The sequence below is a fragment of the Sus scrofa genome, chromosome 7 (genome assembly GCF_000003025.6).
Source record: "Sus scrofa isolate TJ Tabasco breed Duroc chromosome 7, Sscrofa11.1, whole genome shotgun sequence".
Lineage (NCBI taxonomy): Eukaryota > Metazoa > Chordata > Mammalia > Artiodactyla > Suidae > Sus > Sus scrofa.
In genome coordinates, this window is record NC_010449.5 from 93,371,061 (window position 1) to 93,393,349 (window position 22,289).

General features: G+C 45.7%; 1 long non-coding RNA gene across 1 annotated transcript; it reads right to left on the minus strand.

Moving 5' to 3' along the window:
- On the minus strand, positions 1,968–22,216 carry LOC106504507. The gene is made up of 4 exons (XR_001298042.2): positions 22,098–22,216; positions 9,881–9,956; positions 4,637–4,768; positions 1,968–3,135 (listed from the first exon to the last, which is right to left on the minus strand). It is a non-coding gene; the product is annotated as an uncharacterized LOC106504507 (long non-coding RNA).

Sequence of the window (22,289 nt, forward strand, 5' to 3'; positions counted from 1 at the left end):
TTTAGGAGAGAAGTTGAGCTCTAGTCCTTCTATTCTGCCATCTTAATCCCGTCCAAAATAAATGATTAAAAAAAAATCAATCCCAGTATTATTGCATTTGAAAGCAAGAAGTATGGGTGCTGCACTCAGAGAAAGAAGGTCTTGGAATTCCCGTCGTGGGGCAGCAGAAACAAATCTGACTAGGAACCATGAGGTTGTGGGTTTGATCCCTGGCCTCGCTCAGTGGATTAAGGATCCAGCATTGCCTCGAGCTGTGGTGTAGGTCAAAGACGTGGCTCGGATCTGGCATTGCTGTGGCTGTGGTGTAGGCCGGCACCTGCAGCTCTGAATAAACCCCTAGCCTGGGAACCTCCATGTGCCACAAGGGCAGCTCTAAAAAGCAGAAAAAAAAAAGAAGGTCTGAGCTCATAGAACCTGTCTGACAAAGACAGGGTGAAGGAGGGCCCTGAAAACTGCATTGTTTCCTCAGGTGTGAGCGAGAGTGCAGGTGGGAGATAGAGGTGTGGGTGTGTATAGAGAAAACAAAACACCCCATAGAACCTGGGAAGATTTTGTACCGTGTGTGTGTGCGCGCGTGCGCACCCGCTTGTGTGGCACATTGGCCAAGTAGCCCTGACCTAGTGCAGCAGGGTTGAAAGGAAGGCTTGGCTCCGAGTAAAATAAGGTTCTCTTCCCCAAGGAGACCTTAGGTGATTTGAGCATGAAAACCAAAACGAAGTACAGAAGTAAAGCCTTGACAGAGCAAAGACAGAAGCCTTAGGTAAAGCAAGCAGTTGTTACTGATAAAAAGAGAACCCGTCTCTCGGCCTTAGCAGCATCTTCCTAGAAACTTCCGCACCCTGAGAGCCAAGTGGAGGAAGAAGCGAATGTGCAGGCTGAAGCCCAAAAGAAGGAAGATGAGGCAGAGGTCCCAAGAACTTGTCCACCCCTGGAAGCCACCCGAGCAGAAACAAGGAAAGGCCAGAGGCTAGGGACGGTGGTACGATTTGTTGGACTGCATGCCTTCTGTCTAGAACTTGTCTCAATGGATCTAGAACAACTGTTCGCCGTTCTGATCGCCTGAACCACTCTGAGACCCACCTTGCTCATATCAAAACGATCCTTTTTGGTTTTTTGCCCTGGACCTGTGACTTTCTGGACTAGTTCTTTTCTCAGTTGTGGCTGCATATAACAGGTGTACAATAAATTATCTGCTGTCTTAGCTGAAAAAAAAAAAAACAACAAAAAACAAAGAGAACCTGTATGAAAATATACGCACTACTGCAGTTCCCATTGTGGCTCAGTGGGTAACGAACCTAACTAGTATCCATGAGGTTGCAGGTTTGATCCCTGGCCTCTTTCATTGGGTTAAGGATCTGGTGTTGCCGTGAGCTGTAGTGTAGGTCACAGAGGTGGTTTGGATCTGGTGTTGCTGTGGCTGTGGCATAATCCAGTGGCTGCAGCTCCTATTTGACCTGTAGCCTGGGAACCTCCCTATGCTGTGGGTCTGGCCACAAAAAGACAAAAAGTATATTTACACACTACTGCATATAAAATAGGTAATCAATAAGGACCTACTGTATAGCACAGGGAACTTGACTCAATATTCTGTGATAACCTACATGGGGAAAGAATCTGAAAAAGATTGAATGTATACATATGTATAACTGAATCACTGCTGTACAGCTGAAACTAACCCAACTAAATCAACTATACTCCATATAAAACACAAAGTAAATAAAGAGGGAGTTCCCGTTGTGGCTCAGAGGTAATGAACCCAACTAGTATCCATGAGGATGTGGGTTCCATCCCTGGCTTTCCTCCGTGGGTTAAGGATCTGGTATTGCCCTGAGCTATGGTGTAGGTTGCAGATGTGGCTCAGATCCTGTATTTCCATGGCTGTGGTATAGGCCAGCAGCTACAGCTCTGATTCAGCCCCTAGTCCGGGAACTTCTATATGCCCTAGTTTTTGAAGAACTGAAGGTCTTTGACTTTGTTGAATGGCTGTATAAATAAAATAAAATAAAAATTAAAAGAGCGAACTCTTGGCTCTGGGCAGTGTTAGACACTGGGAATCCTAGACCAGGACCCCCTGTGGTGCTTCTTTAGTGAGCAATCCCTTGTGGGCTAAGATTGAAATAAAAACTGTCCAACTTTTAACTGGCTGCAGCTCATGCAGCAGAAGGAAAGGATCATTTTACAAGAAACCTGGATGAATGATACTAATGCAAACAATGATACTACCACCTGCCATTTATTTATTGAGCCCTTATTATTTAAGAGGAACTTTGCATGTATTACCTCACTTAATTCTTATTACCACTGTGAACCATAAAAACCAATTGCATTATTTAACATCAATGACATAGAGCTGAGAAACTCTTTTCTCTAAAATCCACAGGCCGTGAGAAACCTTACAACTGAAGTCTTTGCCATGAGGATGGAACACCCCATTTTGGCCTGAAAGTTCTGAGCCATGCAGCTCACTATAACACACAGCACCTGCTATTTCCAACCTGGGTGCAGAGGTTGGGATGAGGGGAGCTGTAACATTCCACATGTAGCTTGATTTTGTAGTAAGGAAACCAGGTCCTGAGCTCACTTCTTAGCCCTGGTGGTAGTCAGGCAAAGCTTCTAACAGCATCTAAAACAATGTTGTCGGGAGCCCTGCATTGCTGTGGTTGTGGTGTAGACTTGCAGCTGTGGCTCTATTGACCCCTAGACTGGGAACTTCCATATGCCATGGGTGTGGCCCTAGAAAGCAAAAATAAAATAAATAAATAAATAAAAGTTGCTCAGGGGCTGTGGCCAAGGCCATGCGGCCAAAATTTTGGTTGCCTCTGTACATGGATGCCAAATAGAAACTCAGAGACAGAGTTGGAGGAAACAGAAGAAGTGGCTTTACTTGCCAGGCAAAGAGGGAAACACAGCAGGCTAGTGCCTCAAGGACTGTGCCCACCCCCCTTGGAGGGCATAGTGAGGAGTCTTATAGTGTTTGGGGAGCAGGGTGTGATCAGCTCATGGCATTTCCCTGATTGATGGGTGGCGAGGTAAGTGGGAGTCAGCTTCATCAACCATCTGGTTCCCACAGTCTGGGATCTACGTGCTGGTGGGCAGCATCCAGGTGACTTCTTTCACCCGGCGGGGCTTCAGCACCTGCAGAACAGCCCCAAGGACATGCTCAGAATATTATCTATAGTCTTTGAAGAACTGAAGGTCTTTGACTTTGTTGAATAGCTGAATTAGTATTGCTGTTTTCTTTTTTCTCTGCATTTTTTTCACTTCTCTGATTAAACTGGTTCTTTGACTAAAGCTTTTCTTTAGATGAAAAGGCAGGTGGAGGGCATGAGGGGGGGATCTACTCTGGGAAGGCCTCACGGGGTCCTGTTCGGTTACAGCCAGATAACCCCTCTCATCTTGAATCATTCATACTTTCTTTCTTTTTTTTTTTTTTTTTTGGTCTTTTTGCCATTTCTTGGGCCGCTCCCGCGGCATATGGACATTCCCAGGCTAGGGGTGGAATCAGAGCTGTAGCTGCCAGCCTACGCCAGAGCCACAGCAACTCGGGATCCGAGCCGCGTCTGCGACCTACACCATAGCTCACGGCAACGCCGGATCGTTAACCCACTGAGCAAGGCCAGGGACTTGTTAACCACTGCGCCACGACGGGAATTCCCATTCTTACTTTCTTACCAGTGACACCCTCGTTCCTCCAGGGAAGGCGCCTTCTAAAAAAATAGGGGAAAAAAAAGGCTAATTCAAGGAGTTCCCATCGTGGCTCAGCAGAAATGAATCTGACTGATGTCCTTGAGGATGCAGGTTCAATCCCTGGCCTCGCTCAATGGGTTAAGGGTCTGGCATTGCCATGAGCTGTGGTGTAGGTCACAGATGCAGCTCAGATCTGGGATTGCTGTGGCTCTGGCATAGGCTGGGGGCTACAGGTCTGATTTGACTCCTAGCCTGGGAACCTCTATATGCCACAGGTGCGGCCTTAAAAAGCAAATAAAAATAAAAATATCCGGAGTTCCCATCGTGGCGCAGTGGTTGATGAATCCGACTAGGAACCAGGAGGTTGCGGGTTCAATCCCTGGCCTTGCTCAGTGGGTTAACGATCTGGCGTTGCCGTGAGCTGTGGTGTAGGTTGCAGATGCGGCTCGGATCCCGCGTTGCTGTGGCTCTGGTGTAGGCTGGTGGCTACAGCTCCGATTGGACCCCTAGCCTGGGAACCTCCATATGCCGCGGGAGCGGCCCAAGAAATAGCTAAAAAGACCCAATAAATAAATAAATAAATAAATAAATAAAAATAATAAAATAAAATATCCTAGGTGTGGCTTGCATTATACTCCTATTGAACAGTGCTGGTTTAGATAATCATTGTTATACTGGAGGCAAAATGAAAAAAGAAAAAAGGAGATGAGGGAGGGGTGTTCTTGTTACAGCAGCCCTCCCTGACTAGACAAGGATCTTGGATGGCAGGTGGGTCTCCTAAAATGGAATGAAATGCCCAGATATCCCTAGGAATGTCTTGGCACCTCCCCCAGTAGGTCACATACCCCAGGTGTTCACACGCAGGCAAGCCAGGCAGAGCAGCTTCTGCTGGGAGAACTTGATGTAAAGATAACCTTGACCCCCTGGTGAGGAGGGGGGAGCTGCTTACCTGCTCAGGGTGCATTTTGGGACCCATCACCCCCAGAGCTGCCTTTTGGTTCAGCTGGTTCTCCCTCCGTGGGACAATGTCTTCTTGGCCTCATCCTCCCCTTCACGTAGCAGATTCTTTCCTTAAACATCTCTGGATTAAAAAAACCTAAATTTTTCTTCAGCACATATAGACAATATTGAATTCTTTGCCATGATAGTAAAAGTTTGAGCTCTTTGAGACATACGGCTTAAGTTCAAATATTTGCTTGTGGTGTGACCTTTAGAAGTTACTTTCTCTAAGCCTCAGTCTTCGCTCATGAAGCCTTGTTTTGTTTCACGATTTAAGTGATTCCAAGCACATGAAGTTCTGAGCTCGGTGTGGGAAGCGGTGAACCCTCAATAAACGCGAGCTCATGTGATTATTGACAGTTGCCCTACATTTGGCCTATCTTTGAAGTCTTGCTGGGACAGGCCATGCTGGTAAAATGCTTTGAGGCCCAGAAGATAAATCACCGCACAGATCTCAGGCTCTGCTCTTCCATCACGTTACTCTCCTGCTTCTTAGTAGCCCTGTTTTCCTGGGGAAGGTTGAGTTAGAGGGGCAGTGTGCTGAGTTAGGGCTGGGGGGAGTCAGTGTCAGGGCTTCGGGGAGGAAGTGGGACATCCACAGTGTCTAAGCCCCTCAGCCTGAACTCGATTTCACTTTCAGCCTCTGCTTTCCAAGGCACGTAGCTAGACTTGTCCACCTCTCCAATCCACACCAAAGTTGACCTCGGCCTTGGAAGGAGGTTAGATAGACTTGAGTTTAAATCCTGCCCTGTCACTAATAGCACTCATGCTTGGGAAATAGACTTTTTGGGGCATAGCTCCTCTTCCATAAAATAGGCTTAGCGTTGCCCATCTTAGGGTTAGTGTGAAGGTCAAAGAAGATAAGTCTCCGGAACCCCTTGATAGGGATGGAGTGGGGTAGTTACACAGGTAGTTGTAGGGGTCCCAGTAGGGGACCACAGACAGAGAGGGAAACCTAGGGAAGTTTGGGAGATCACTGTAAGTGAACAATCACTCAAGAAAACCGTCAGAACTTCTTGGAACGAAGCAGTCTTGCTTAACTATACAACCATAAATAAAAGCATGGGATATGCCTCAGGTCATTAAGAGAAAGATAAAATGAAGCCTGCATTCAAGTTCAGCAAGATAACCATCCTTAGGATCAAGCACAGGAATTGAAGGAAAAGATGAGATTCCAAAGTTGGAGGCCTTCATTATACAAAACCCAGAGATGATTTTATTTTAGCGCATGTTAGCACCCTTCTGATGATTTGAATAAGTACCACGACAGTCCTGGTTTGATCTCATAGGGTCAAATACTCTTACTGAATATGAAGGGGGAGCTGATGATGTAAGTCTGACGTCTACTCAAAAAAGGAGGAAGAAGGTGGTCTTTCCTCCTCTCCCCACTTTCCTTAGATTATAACACTATAGCCCACCTAATTCTCAGGGCAGAGCTTTTTTTTTTTTTTTTTTTTTTTTTTTTTTTTTTTTTTTGCTTTTTAGGGCTGCACCTGTGGCAAATGGATGTTCCCAGGCTAGGGGTGTAAATGGAGCTACAGCTACTGGTCTACACCACAACCAAAGCAATGTGGGATCTGAGCGGCATCTGCAAACTACACCACAGCTCAAGGCAACTCTGGATCCTTAACCCACTGAGCAAAGTCGGGGATCGAACCTGCGTCCCCATGGATACTAGTTGGGTTCTTTACCACTGAGCCATGATGGGAACTTCAGGTCAGAGCTTCTTTTCCTGCCCGCTTGCATCTCTTCACAAGCATCCTATCTTAATAAATCTATTTCTTGCCTATCACTTTGTCTCTCACTGAATCCCTTCTGTGTTGAGACGCAAAGAACCTGAGTCTCAGCAAGTCCAGAAACCAGGTGAGGAATTCTAATTAAAAACCTGTGGGAGTTCCCGTCGTGGCTCAGTGGTTAACGAATCTGACTAGGAACCATGAGGTTGTGGGTTTGATCCCTGGCCTTGCTCAGTGGGTTAAGGATCCAGCATTGCCGTGAGCTGTGGTGTAGGTTGCAGATGCGTCTTGGATCCTGCGTTGCTGTGGCTCTGGTGTAGGCTGGCAGCTACAGCTCCGATTCGACCCCTAGCCTGGGAACCTCCATATGCCGCGGGAGCGGCCCAAGAAATGGCAAAAAGACAAAATAAATAAATAAATAAATAAAATAAAAATAAAAACCTGTGCATTCAAGTCTCAATCTGGGTTTAGCCTGGGTTTAGATCAGAGGTGTTTTGGTTTCACCCTGGCACAGGACTTGGCACATAGTAGGCCTCCAATTATTCCTGAATGCAACCAGGTAGGTAACTATAAGGGCATCTTCCTAGTTAGAGTGAAGAAAACAGTGCGCCTCAGGCAGATGAGATGGACTCACTCACCCTCTCCAGAGCAGAGCCTGGTGTAGGAAGACAGATAATCCGGTTTGGCCTGCTCTGATGGAAGGGTGGTGGGAGGTTGTTATGTTAGATCCAAGGCACACTGGGCCATTTTGAAGTTGAGCTTCTTGTTTGTTCAACATTTGGGGTGTCAGCCTAGTTTACAGAGTCCCCTTAAACTTCACGGTCACCTGTGAGGTGGGCTGTACCGCCTTGCGTGTACCACGTGACCACGCCTCCTCTGATTGGACCAAACTGGGCTAATCAGATTTTCCTCTCCAGGGAACTTGGGATCGGGAGGAAGAGGTTCCACTCTCATGCTGGGATCTGCTTGTGGATGAAGGAGATATAAAAACTGGGTAACATGGTGTGGCCATTTTCTGCCATATGAATCGAGAGGAAAGGAAAGCCAGGATGCAGGGAGAGAGGAAACGAAATCAAAACAAAAACAAAAAACAGACAAGAGAAAGGAGGCTATATTCCTGAGTTCTGGACTATTCCCACTTCCAGCTTCCAGACCCCTTCTCAGATCTGGGCCCACATTCTTGCCCATGAATTTCATGAGACACTTCTAAGTTCTTAGTGATAAATCTATTTTCGTTTTGTTTTGTTTTTACTTTTTAAAAAAAAAAACGAAGTATTGGGAGTTCCCGTGGTGGTGCGGTGGAAACAAATCCAACTAGGACCCATGAGGTTGCGGGTTCAATCCCTGGCCTTGCTCAGTGGGTTAAGGATCTGGCATTGCCATGAGCTATGGTGTAGGTTGCAGACTTGGCTCAGATCCTGTGCTGCTGTGGCTGTGGCATATGCTGGCAGCTGTAGCTCCTATTAGACCCCTAGCCTGGGAACCTCCATATGCCAAGAGTATGGTCCTACAAAGCAAAAAAAAAAAAAAAAAAAAAAAGTATTGTTAATATACAACATTGTGTTATTTTCAGGTGTACAGCAAAGTGCATCAATCATACATATATATATATATTCTTTTTCAAATTCTTTTCCATTATGGGTTATTTCAAGATATTAAGTATAGTTCCCTGTGCTATACAGTAGGTCCTTGTTGTTTATCTGTTTATATATAGCAGTGTGTATATGTTAATCCCAAACTCTTAATTTAGCTCTTGCCCTCCCCTCTGCTCTCCCCTTTGATAATGGTAAGTTTGTTTTCTTTTTCTTTTTAAATAATGATTTTTATTTTTTCTATTATAGTTGGTTTGCAGTGTTCTGTCAATTTTCTATGGTACAGCAAAGTGACCCAGTCACACACACACGCACGCACAAACACACACATTTTTTTCTCTGTTTACTATGTCTTTGAATCTATTTCTGTTTTGCAACGAGCTCATTTGCCTAATTTTTTGATTCCACATTTAAGTAATATCATATGATTATTTTTCTCTGTGTGACATTCTTTTTTTTTTTATCTCTCTCTCTTTTTAGGGCTGCATTTTTTTTTTCTCTCTCTCTCTCTTTTTAGTGTGACATTCTTCATTTAGGATGCTAGTGTGTAGGTCCATCCATGTTGTTACAGATATCATTATTCATTCTTTTTTATGGCTGGGTAATATTTCTGTGTGTGTGTGTTTATTCCACATCTTTATCTATTCACCTGTCAATGGACATTTAGGCTGCTTCCATGTCCTGGCTATTGTGAATAGTGCTGCTATTGAACATTGGGGTCCATGTGTCTTTTCAAATTAGAGTTTTCTCCAGTTTTATGCCCAGAGTGGGATTGCTAGACCATATGGTAACTCTATTTTTAGTTTTTTTTTAAAGAATCTCTATACTGTTCTCCATAGTGATTGCACCAGTGTACCACCAACAGTGTAGGAGGGTTCTTTTTCCTTCACACTCTCCCTAGCATTTATCATTTATACACTTTAAAAAAATTAATTTTTTTGGTCTTCCTCTCTTTTTAGGGCCACACCTGCAGCATATGGAGCTTCCCAGGCTAGGGGTCCAATTGGAGCTGTAGCCGCTGGCCTTTGCCACAGCCACAGCAACGCGGGATCTGAGCTGCATCTTCGAACTATATCACAGCTCAAGGCAACTCCAGATCCTTAACCCACTGAGCAAGGCCAGGGATCGAACCCACATCCTCATGGATGCCAGTCAAGTTCTTTAACTGCTGAGCTACAATGGGAACTCCTAAAAAATTAATTTAAAAAAATGTTATGGCTGCACCTGTGCGTGTGGAAGTTCCCAGGCCAAGGATTAAATCCTAGCTGCAGCTGTGACAATGCCAGATCTGGCCAGGGATTGCACCCACACTTCCACAGTGACCTGAGCTGCTGCAATTGGGTTCTTAACCCACAGTGCCACAGTGGGAACTCCTTATTATTTGTACTTTTTTTTTTTTTTTGTCTTTTTAGGGCTGCACCTGCAACACATGGAGGTTCCCAGGCTAGGGGTCAAATCGGAGCTATAACTCCCGGCCTGCACCACAGCCACAGCAACATGGGATCCAAGCTGCATCTGCAACCTACACCACATCTCACCGAGTTGCTGGATCCTTAACCTAATGATCGAGGCTAGGGATTGAATTCATGTCCTCATGGATGCTAGTCCAGTTCATTAACTACTGAGTCACAGTGGGAACTCCCATTTGTACACTTTTTAATGATGGCGATTCTGATGATGAGATGATACCTCATTATATTTTTGATTTGCATTTCTCTAATAATTAGCAATATTGAGCATCTCTTCATGTGCCTATTGGCCATCTGTATGTCTCCTTTGGAGGAAGGTCTGTTTAGGTCTTCTGCCCATTTTTTGGATTGGGTTGTTTGTTTTTAAATATTAAGCTGTATGAGCTTTTAAACCCACCTTTTGCTGCTTGCACCGGATAATGCTGCTGGTTAAGTTACTGTGCACTCAGGCTACAGCTGCCAATGTGAGCTAGCTGAAACAAAAAGAGGAAATTAGTGGAAGGTGCTGGGGCAGCTCATGAAATCCAGGAGGTTCGAACACCCCACTTTCTGGAGGTGCCAGAACCAGGACAGCTCTGGGTACATCAGCCACACACTGGGATTTTTTTTCCGGCGGCGTTCTCCCATTAAGATGCCTCCAAGTGGACTGTTTCAGTTCAAAACTCCAAATTCCTGGGGTGGAGAGAACCTCATTGATCCATGATGAGCACCTTCGTGATGCTCGAGGGGTAGCTCCGGGCAGCAGCAATGTGGGTGCTGAGAAAATGTACTATGAGAACAGGATGTGCTTCTCTTCAAGAACAAGGAATGGGCACTGATCAGCCAGTGCAAGTGGCGTCTGTACACTCTGGTTCGTACTGTTGATCGTGCACGGGGAATTGTGCTTCTCACTGAGTGGACTGCAAGGGTTTAAAAAACAGGGTCTCTGACATCAAAGAATTTATAATCTGCCCGCAAATAATAATACTTCAAGGCAGCCTGTGACAGCTGCCAGGAGAGATGTACAGCATGAAATGCCACAGGGATTTAGAGAAAGGCAAGATGCCTTTGAGCTGTGGGGACTACAGTCCAGATTCTAGGCTATGTTGGCTGGCAAATGACCTCCTGAACAAAACACGAAAAATACACCTTGGAGTTCCCGTCGTGGCTCAGTGGTTAACGAATCAGACTAGGAACCATGAGGTTGCGGGTTCGGTCCCTGCCCTTGCTCAGTGGGTTAACGATCCGGCGTTGCCGTGAGCTGTGGTGTAGGTTGCAGACGTGGCTCGGATCCTGCATTGCTGTGGCTCTGGCATAGGCCAGTGGCTACAGCTCCGATTCGACCCCTAGCCTGGGAACCTCCATATGCCGTGAGAGCGGCCCAAAGAAATAGCAAAAAAAGACAAACAAACAAACAAACAAACAAAAAACACCTAACATGCCTTATGATAACAACCAGAAGGAGTATGCAAACCTTTACATATCAATGTTCAATGCAATAAAACAAGAATTTTTTTTTTTTTTTTGGCTGAGGCTGTGGCATGCAGAAATTCCAGGGCCAGGGACTGAACCCGTACCATGGCAGTAACCTGAGCCGCAGCAGTGACAGTGTTGGATCCTTAACGTGCTGAGCCACCAGGGAACTCCCACTCCCTCTATGTCCTTGCCTCAACAAAAACCAGGATGACTTTTTAAATTTTCTTTGTCTCAGTGGTTATATATATGGGAATTCCTTTCAACTTGATCTTAGAAATGTCTCTGGCCCATATGGGTCTCCTATGCCTTAAACCTATAGGTCCTGCTGCCTGATGGAATCTCCTCCAAGGATGGCCCAGGTATTTCCAACTCAACCAACCTGAGTGATCGCATGGGCATCTCCTCTCCTCCTGTGTCCTCTATGGCACCCATACCACAGCCTAGAAGTGAAACGTGCTTCTTATCTCTCCCTTACCCACCATGTCAAATCAATCACCAAACTGCTATAATTCACCTCCTCAATACGCCTCCAATTTGTCCCCTCCCTTTTCCACTGCCCCATCTATCCTGTGGTTGACTGAATGCACAACTGCTGGTATTACCATCTGTGTTAGTTATCTGCTGCTACATGACCAATTATCCCCAAACTTAGTAGTTTAAAACAAACGTATATCATCGCCCATAGTTACAGGGAGAGTCTTAGCTGGGTGGTTTGGAGGGTCACGTCTAAGTTTTGGGACAAGCTGTCGGTCAAGGCTGCGGTCATCTCAAGGCTGGAGAAGCTGCATCCAGACTCACTCATGTGATTGGAGGCTTCAGTCAGTCTCTCCACAGGTTCACAATGTGGCAGCTGCTTCCCCTGAAAGGAGTGGTGTGTGTGGGGGGGGGGGGAAGAGAGGTTGAGAGTGTTCTAGGTGGAAGTCATAGTTTTTTGTTTTTTTTTTAAGCATAATTAAGTTTTAATTTCTTTTTCTTCTTCTTTTTCTTTTTTGGCTGCCCCACAAGCATACGGAGTTCCCAGGCCAGGGTTCAGATCCAAGCCATAGATGTGGCACCTGTGGCAACGCTGGATCCTTTAACCCACTGTGCTGGGCTGAGGATTAAACCTGCGTGCTGACGTGGCAGTGATGCCACTGATCCTGTTGCACCACAGTGGGAACTCCTGAGTTTTTTTTTCTAATTAACAATTATTTCTGGAGTTCCCATTGTGGGTGTAGTGGAAACGAATCTGACTAGGAACTATGAGGCTGTGGGTTCAATCCCTGGCCTCACTCAGTGGGTTAAGGATCTGGCATTGCCATGAGCTGTGGTGTAGTTCACAGATACAGCTCGGATCTGGTGTTGTTGTAGCTGTGGTGTAGGCCGGCGGCTACAGCTCTGATTGGACCCCTAGCCTGGGAACCTCCATATGCTGCAGGTGCAGCCCTAAAAAGCAAAAACAGACAAACAAATCAATTATTTCTTCTTTTTCTTCCGGTTTTGTAGGGGTATAAATGACACACAGGGCTGTGTAAGTAAGGTGTACAGCACGATGATTGCTTTACATAAAACATGAAATGATTGTCGAAGATACAAAATGAAAGAAATTTTAATTTTAGAAAAAAAAGGCATAGTCTTTTAAAACCAAATTTGCAACGTTTTCACTTTGGCCATATTCTATTGGTCACAGACCCAAACCTGGTACATGGAGGAGGGAGTGTGTGAATACCAAGACGTGAGGGTCGTTGGGGATCACCTTGGAATTGGCTTCCACAACATCCATTTACCCTTTTCTTTGGGTAAAAGAATCTCTTGATTTTCCTTGGGGGAAGCCCCCCCCACCCCGGCATTGTTAAGGTATAGTTTGAGTGGAGCTGCTACCTCCTCCCATTTCTGGTGAGGGTCCCCATTTGCAGTGTGGGTCCTGATTAACTAAGGCTTATGGTAGCATATTCTCTTATGATTGAATATTTGTGTCCCTCTCAGATTCATATATTGAAACCCTAGCCCCCATGGGATGGTGTTTGGAGGTGAGGACTTTGGGAGGTAATTAGGATTGGATTGGGTCATGAGGGTGGGGCCCTCATGGTGGGATTCGTGCCCTTGTAAAAAGAAGAGGCGACACAGGCTCTCTCTTTGTGCTCACACCAAGGAAGGCCCTATGAGGAAGTGGGCTCTCACCAGAGACTGTGACCATGCTGGCAGCCTTGACTTCCAGCCTCCAGACCCGTGAGAAATGAACATTTGTTGTTTCAGCCACCCAGTCTGTGGTCTCCTGTTATAGCAGCCCAAATGGAATAAGACCAGTCACTCTGGCCTAAGTGATAGGGGTGAGTGATAGGAATCAACTAAAAGGCAAAAGACATTAGGAAATATTTGCTAAAACTTCTGGGAGGATCTCAGAATCTCCAGCAGGAGCTCCTGAAAGAGATGCTCTCTCTTTCTCTGGCCTTGGTGGTGTGAGGTTGTGAGGCTAGGGCTGCTGGCATCTTGTTGACACAGAGCGAGCCAGCCTGGGAATGAAGCTATACTCAGAGGAAGTCAAGTCAAGAGATGGATGCCAGACATTGCCATGAGCTGTGGTGTAGGTCACAGACGAGGCTCAGATCTTGTGTTGCTGTGGCTCTGGCGTAGGCCGGCGGCTACAGCTCTGATTAGACCCCTAGCCTGAGAACCTCCACATGCTGTGGATGTGGCCCTAGAAAAGGCAAAAAGACAAAAAAAAAAAAAAAAAAAAAGGAAGTGGATGCCAGAGACACCATTTGAGCTCTGCATCAAGCCAAGCCTGCAGCTAGGCCTGTATGTGAATTTCCCATTGATACTAGCCAATAAATAAACTCATTTTCTTAGGGTGGTTGTACAAGGGATCCTGTTCCTTACCATATAAAGTCCTAACTGGGAATTCCTTTGTGGGTTAAAGATCTGGCATTGTCATTGCTGTGGCTGAGTTGCTGCTGTGGTGCGGGTTTGATCCCTGGCCGGAGAATTTCCACATGACATGGGCGTGGCCAAAAAAATTCACTAAAAATAAAGTTCCAGCTGATCGTGGTCACTGTCTCCCTCACAGCCCTTCCTCTCTAAAACCTAATTCTGATCACGTTATCTTCTTGCATAAAATCTTGCAACACCTACTCAGTGTCTTTTGGATAAAGTCCAAGCTCATGAATGCGGTAGTTGGGACCCAACTTCTTCCTCTCTGTCTCCACTGCCAGCCTCTTCCTTCCTTGCTTCTGTTTTGTGAAAGCCTCTGTATTTATACCCTCTGCCCTGCTGCTCTGAAGAAGGTCCTGGACTGGGAGCACATGAGCCTTAATTAGGAATTTCGGTGGCAGAACCCATTAGATAAGAGTCGGCGTGATCAAGGTCACCTGGAAGCCCCAGACCTCGACCCAGAAACGGTACTGGTTCTTATGTGCTAATGCCGGATCTGCTGGGCCCTTCCTGGTCACTAGCATTTCCCCAGGCTCTGATCTTCTGTGACTCTGGTTCCTAATAAGTACCTCACTGTGGAGTCAACAAGATTATCTGCAGAGCGCAACAGGGTAGGCTTCACCAGCAGGATATCCAACGCAGAGCCTCCTTAACCCAAGGGCCATTTGAATCAAATACTCAATGTCCCAGCTCTTAAATCAGGAGGCTGCTTATGTGAGGTACAGTGATCAGGAAGAAGCTTCCTGTTCCTTTTTATGACACTTTACCCATTTCTTTTGCCCTAAGCTTGGTCCACTTGTGAGTGCTCTGATTTATCAATCACATAGATGTCAAGTGTCCTGCACTGGATTGGTCCTGAGTGCCTTGACTCCACTTACTGTACCAGGAAAGGAATAATTTCCAGAGGGTTGATCTGGGATATATGTACCCCCCAACAATGGCACTGTTATGAATTGGTATATGTAGTTCATACTTCTGAGGCCTCCAGTTTTTTTTTTTTTTTTTTTTTGAGTGGTTAAACAACAAATATTTCTTTCTTTTTTTCTTTTTCCTTCTTTTTGAGTGGTGAAACAGCAAATATTTCTTTTCTTACAGTTTTAAAGGCTGACGCCAGCGTGGTCAGGTTCAGGTGAGAGCCATCTCCCTGACTTGCTAGTGGCAATTTCTTTGCTTTTTAGGGCCGCACCTGTGGCATATGGCGGTTCCTAGGCTAGGGGTGAATTGGAGCCATAGCTGCCGGTCTACACCACAACCACAACAATGCAGGATCCAATCCGCGTCTGTGACCTACACCACAGCTCACGGCAAGGCCAGATCCTTAACCCACTGAGCAAGGCCAGGGATTGAATCTGCCGCCTCATGGTTCCTAATTGGATTCATCTCCGCTGGACCACAACAGGAACGCCGCTAATGGTGAGTTCTTGCTGCGTCCTCTCATGGCAGAAAGAGAGGTCTGGTGTCCATTCCTCTCTTATAAAGACATCAGGTCTATTGGATCACAGTTCTGCCCTTATTATTATTATTACTGCCTTTTTGTCTTTTCAGGGTCTTATAGGTGCAGCATATGGAGGTTCCCAGTCTAAGGGTCTAATATGAGCTGTAGCCACTGGCCTACGCCAGAGCCACAGCAACACGGGATCTGAGCCGTGTCTGGGACCTACATTGCAGCTCACAGCAACGCCGGATCCTTAACTCACTGAGTGGGGCCTCGTGGATACTAGGTTGGTTCGTTAACCGCTGAGCCATGACGGGAACTCCCAGCTCTGCTCTTATGCTGAGGCTTCCTTCTTGATGTGAAAGATGGACAGAGCCCAGGAGCTGGTCAGTCCCCAGTTCCCGACAGCTTGGAGGGTTGGGTAGGTGTAGAGCATGGCAAGTACTGGGGGTGGCAGTGGTGTGGTGGCTTTTGGGTAGAAATGGCCCTTGTCCTGTTTGTTCTTTCTCTTTTTTGTAAATCCCATGAGACGTTTCGCTTCAGAATGTCTGTCTTTTATATTTTACCTACAGAGGATTTGGGGGCATGAGAAAGAAACTTCTGTGTTCTTTAAGTTACTGTCCTATGGTTTCTTGGTTTTTTTCTTTTACTTTTTTTCTTTTAAGCCCACACCTGGGGCATATGGAGGTTCTCAGGCTAGGAATCCAATCAGAGCTTCAGCTGCTGGCCGACACCACAGTCACAGCCATGTGGGATCAGAGCCACATCTACAACCTACACCACAGTCATGGCAATGCTGGATCCTTAAACCAATGAGTGAGGCCAGGGATTGAACCCACATCCTCATGAATACTAGTTGGGTTCTTACCCTGCTGAGCCATAATGGGAACTCCCCTGTTAGTTCTCTCTGTAACAGCGGTTTACCCTCCACTGTGATTTTTGTCCCATAGCATGGGGCTGCCTGTATCTCTCATGAACGTTGCAGTGTGTGGAGTGTGCCAGGCCTTACATGCCTCATCTCACTGACTCCTCATGACAACCCTGGGAATGAACTGTTATTATGGACCTATTTGCCACGTGTGGACACTGAGGCTTAGAAAAGTCCAGCACCAAGCTCAGAGTCACAGATTCTCTCCGTCATGTCAAGGGAGGGCCTGCGATGTGCCGGGCCCTATCTTACTCTCTGGAACTTACCATACTAAGTTTGGGGCCTGCTATTCCAACACAAGTCTGATTCCAGCCCTGCACACTTAATAGATGGCCTTAGCTGTTTCCCCTGTGTGATTCGGCCTGTGGACATCCCCTGTAAAACAGCCTAGATACTTCCGTCCGTGCTGGTAATGGTTGATGCCCAATCCATTTACACCTTCTAGCTCACACCTTTGTAACAGAAATAGGACTCACTTGGGCTTATCAGACACAACTTAGAATAGATTTACAAGGAGATCCTGCTGAACAGCATTGAGAACTTTGTCTAGATACTCATGTTGCAACAGAAGAAAGGCTGGGGGAAAATGTAATTGTAATGTATACATGTAAGGATAACCTGACCCCCTTGCTGTACAGTGGGAAAATAAAAAAAAAAAAAAAAAAAAAAGAAATAGGACTCAATTTTGCCCGTGACATGAAAATTGCTCTCCTGATTGAAAAATGCTTTAAGGTTTTGGACTTCCCCTTTGAGTCCTTTAACGTTGGAAAGAACATCCTTTGGAACCAGAGTTAGAAAAGGCACACTGGGTGGAATTCAATGTTCCTGCTGTGTGACTTTGAACTTTGGTCTCAATATATTGAGTAATAATAATAATAAAAGGATACGAACTGACTTTAGAAAGAGAGTTGTACAAAGGCTGGAGTGGCTAAATACATCCAAAGCTCCAAGCGCCATGCCTGGTGCATGTTAAGGGGAAGATGGAGAGCAGCTTTTATTAAGGAGGCTGAGGGAGGTCCCTGGTGGCTCAGTGGGTTAAAGATCGGCATTGTCAGAGTTCCTGTTGTGGCTCAGAAGGTTAAGAACCTGACTAGTATCCATGAGGATGTGGGTTCAATCCCCGACCTTGCTCAGTGGGTTAAAGATCCCGTGTTTCCGAAAGCTATGGCATAGGTTGAAGATACATCTCATATCTGGTGTAGACCAGTAGCTGTGGTTCCAATTCAAGCCCCTAGTCTAGGAACTTCCAAATGTTGCAGGTATGGCCATGAAGGAAAACAAAATCAAAACCAAAAAAGGATCCAGCATTGTCACTGCTGTGGTGCAAGTTTGATCCCTGGCCTGGGAACCTCCACAAGCAACAAGTATGGCAAAAAAAAAAAAAAAAAAAAAAAGAAAAGGAGGATGATGATAAAGAGGCTGCTGGATTTTGCAACTGTATTGATAACAAACACTGAGAGCACTTCCGTGGAGAGGTGGGGTGGACGGCTGGCTGCAGGTGAATGAGAGCTTGAGAAAATGGTACCTCAGAGTGTAAAAACTACTTGCTCTGTTAAGAAATCTATTGGCTTAGGAAAAGTGACATGGGCAGCTTTGAAAGTGACATAGGTAGAGGTGGGTTTTGGAGTTCCTGTTGTGGCTCAGTGGTAATGAGCCAGATTAGTATCCATGAGGAAGCAGGTTCTATCCCTGGCTTTGTTCATTGGGTTAGGGGTCCAGCATTGCCGTGAGCTGTGGTATAGGTCGCAGATGTGGCTTGGATCTGTCATCTCTATGGCTGTGTTGTAGGCCGGCAGCTGTAGCTCCAAGTGGACCCCTAGCCTGGGAACTTCCATATGCTGTGGGTGTGGCCTTAAAGAGCAAAAAAAAAAAAAAAGGTGGGTTTTTCCTAGGTTTTAAAGAGGGAAACTAAGCAGGTTTGACAGTTAAGGTTTAAAGACGTAGGAGTTCCCATTGTGACTCAGGAAAATGACTCTGACCCGCACCTGTGAGGACAGAAGTTCGATCCCTGGCCTCGCTCAGCAGGTTAAGGATCTGGTGTTGCCATGAACTGCAACTGGTGTTGCAGATGTGGCTCGGATCTGGCATTGCTGTGGCTGTGGCGAAGGCCAGCGGCTATAGCTCCCATTTGACGCCTAGCCTGGGAACCTCCATATGCTGTGGGTGCAGCCCTAAAAAGACAAAAGGAAAAGTTTAATGATGTAGTGGAGAGGATGGGACCTAAGATAGGAAAAAAAAAAAAAAAGAGAGAGAGAGAGAGAGATGATTGATGGAATAAGGTCTGGAATCTGGTGCACGAAGGACCAAAGTTTTGGAAATAAATTGAGTGCCTGCTTTCTTTGAAACCAAGAAGGGGAAGATGAGTGAAGATACATGTAATTGGAAGATGGAGGGGAGAGAGACCAAGGCAAAGGCAGCCTGATAAATGCTATTTTCCATGTGGAGCAGGAAGCGGTTAACCTCCAAGATGACCCCAACCATCCTTCTCCTGGTTCTCACAGGATTTCCCTTCTACATTGTACCAGGTGTGGGCTGTGTGACCACTAGCACGTCGCAGAAGCTAGGTGTTACAGGTTGAATTGTGTCTCCCCCAAAAGGTAGGCTGAGGGTCTAACCCCCAGAACCTCAGATGTGACTTTATCTGGAAGTAGGTCTTTACAGAGGTCATGAAGTTAAAAATGAGGTCATTAGGGTGGGCCCTATTCCAATGTGGCTGGTGTTCTTATAAAAAGGGGAAATTTGGACACAAATTCAAAGAAAGCTAGACTAGAAGGTAGATGGTGCGAAGACACACATGAAAAGATGTTCATGGGACTGAAGCGATGCATCTCCAAGCCAGAAACGCCAGGAGTTGCTGGTAAGCACCAGGAAGTAGGCAGTAGCGAGGAAGGGTCCTTCCCCAGAGCTGTCAGAGGCAGCGAGGCCTTGCTGGCAACTTGATGTAGGACTTGTAGCCTCCAGAACAGTGACACAATAAATTTCTATTGTCTTAACCCCTCCAGGTTCTGGTACTTTGTTATGGCAACCCAGCAGACTGATATGCCACGGTACGTCACTTCTAAGATCAGGTTATGAAGACTCTAGTTTCTGTGTGTGTGTGTGTGTGTGTGTGTGTGTGTGTGTGTGTGTGTGTGTGTGTGTAAACACTTTTTTTTTTGGTCTTTTCTATGGCTACACTCATGGCATATGGAGGTTCCCAGGCTAGGGGTCTATTTGGAGCTGTTGTTGCCGGCCTACACCACAGCCACAGCAACACCAGATCCGAGTCGCATCTGCGACCTATACCACAGCTCACTGGCAACACCGGATCCTTGAGGCCAGGGATCAAACCTGCAACCTCATGGTTCCTAGTCAGATTCGTTTCCGCCGCACCACAACGGGAACTCCCTATTCAGCCCTGCTTTTGTGGCAGGACAACCCATGTAGATAACAAGTAAATGAACAGGAGTGGCGGTGTTCCAAAAAAACTTTATTGATGGCTACTGACCTTTGTGTTTTACATAATTTTCATGTGTCATGAAATATTCTTCTGCTTTTGATTCCCCTCCCCATCATTAAAAATGTAAAATCATCGTCAGATCATACAAAAACAGACCGCAGGCTGGGTTAGATCCGCAGCCCATGATTTTTGGACCTCTGGATTAGATAAACTCAGGGATATGATGAATGAAACACCCCACAGTTATGCTGAAAGTCTCCCAAAGAGATGGCTTTGATAAACTCTTGTGTTTATTTTAATCTGTGATTTCTGGGCATCTTTTTTCCTTCATAAGATTTGCTACTCACTTGGATGTCTTAGGAAAAGGATGCCAAGCCATTTTGTTGAAACATTAACAAGGAACAGGAACACCTGAAAGAAGTGCTAATGCACATCCAGGCCTACAAATATTGAGACTTTCCTGTGTTAGGCATTTCTGAAAAAAAAAAACATGAATAACACATATCTTTATTTCAAGTTGATGATGGAGGAATAGTAGGGGAGTGTATTGAGTTTCTTTGGATCACAAAGGAGAGAGAATAGTTATGTTCACAGAAGATGACTGTGTTTACTGGAGAAGCTGGTAAGAGAATCTGGTAGGGAAACTTACTAGGCAGTGTCAGAAAAGGAAACATCGCAGGAGATAAGTGGTTTAAAACAAGGAGATCACATCGCTAAGCAATACTAATGAACAATTTGTGGAAATCACAAACTTTTTAACAGTAAATAAATAAAGTTTATAAAAAAAATTACTCCTAGAGTTCCCATCGTGGCTCAGCAGTAAAGAACCCAACTAGGAACCATGAGGATACAGGTTTGATCCCTGGCCTCGCTCAGTGGGTTAAGGATCCAGCATTGCTGTGAGCGGTGGTATAGGTCACAGATGAGGCTTGGATCCCGGGTTGCTGTGGCTGTGGCGCAGGCTGGCAGCTGTAGCTCTGATTCGACCCCTAGTCTGGGAACTTCCATATGCTGCAGGTGCAGCCCTTAAAAAAAAAAAAAAAAAAATCCTGAAGAAAACCACAACACCTTAGAAAGCAGCAACACTTTTATGGTGTGCAGCACCAGCATTCTTGTTTTTTCACCCCAGAAAATATTTTGCAGATAACTTTCTCTTATTGCAGCAAAAATAATGTTTAGTAACTGAAATCACAAGACGTTGCTTCTATATCCAACAAAGAATGTAGAAAACAATTGGAAGATTGATTTTTTTTTTAATTATGCAGAAAGCAAACAAATGCAATTAAATAAGTATTGGTTTGGGACAATTTGTGCATTATAAAATGCCTATGTTTTTCAGAATAGCAGCTAAAGGAGTTCCCATCGTGGTGCAGTCGTTAACGAATCCGACTAGGAACCATGAGGTTGCGGGTTCGATTCCTGGCCTTGCTCAGTGGGTTGATGATCCGGCATTGCCGTGAGCTGTGGTGTAGGCTGCAGACACGGCTCGGATCCCGAGTTGCTGTGGCTCTGGTGTAGGCCGGTGACTACGGCTCTGATTGGACCCCTAGCCTGGGAATCTCCATATGCCGAGGGTGCGGCCCTGTAAAGACAAAAAAATTAAAAAAAAAAAAGGGAGTTAAAGTAACTTTTTCATCAAAACTCTCTTTATGTCTGAATTCCTAAGCCTGCTGACTTTACTAGGAAAACGCAGAGTTAAAGATGTGACTGGCTGTTTCACACTCACTTTGAAAACACAATATATCATGTTTCTGAAGAATGGTAGACTTTGTGTTACAGTACAGAAACCTGAAGAGAGAGTTAACCAAATACCATTTGGATTTAAAAGTAGCTGGAAACACCATCTAGCCAGCACAGTCCTAGAGTAGTAGAAATACAGAGGCCTGCATTCTGGCCTCAATTCTACTTTTTTTTTTCATAGTTGCTCCTGTGGCAGACAGAAGTCCCCAGGCTATAGGTCAAATCAGAACTGCAGCTGCCAGCTTACATCACAGCCAGGGCAATGCCAGATTAGATCCGCATCCAAGACCTATGCCACAGCTTGTGGCAACGCTGAATCCTTAACCCAGTGAGCAAGGCCAGGGAGGGAACCTGCATCCTCATGGATACAAGGCCTGCCTGTAACCTGCTGAGCCACAAAGGGAACTCTTCTGGCCTCAATTCTAGATGGCCCAATAGCCGCAGTCTCAAGTTCAGTATTTCATGACCCCTAAACTTTCCATTTAAACAATACTGCACTTAGTCTTCTACCTATAACTCAGCCACACGTCCATGGTATGGTTAAAATATGCTCTTCAGCATCAAGGAGCGCCCTCCAAAGTGCAACCGTAATTTGCAAATGGTAAAGGGTCAGAGATGGTCAGATATTTTTGCAAAGTCTGAGTTACTTTCGCCCAGTACTCTTCAGGATATTTTTTAAAGCTTCAGATAATTTTTTTTTTACTCACCAGTCTTAGGGTATTTTTATGAGATAATGATGAAGCGAACGTCACAGTCCAAACGCTGCGAAAGTCTTTGAGGAGGACCCTTCCAGACCTGAGCGTCTGGGAGCCACGCCCACCCCAGTTCCCGCCCCTCGGCCACGCCCACCACGAGTGAGCGGTGCTCCCGCCCTCCTCGGGCCTGGGCCCCCAAGGGGC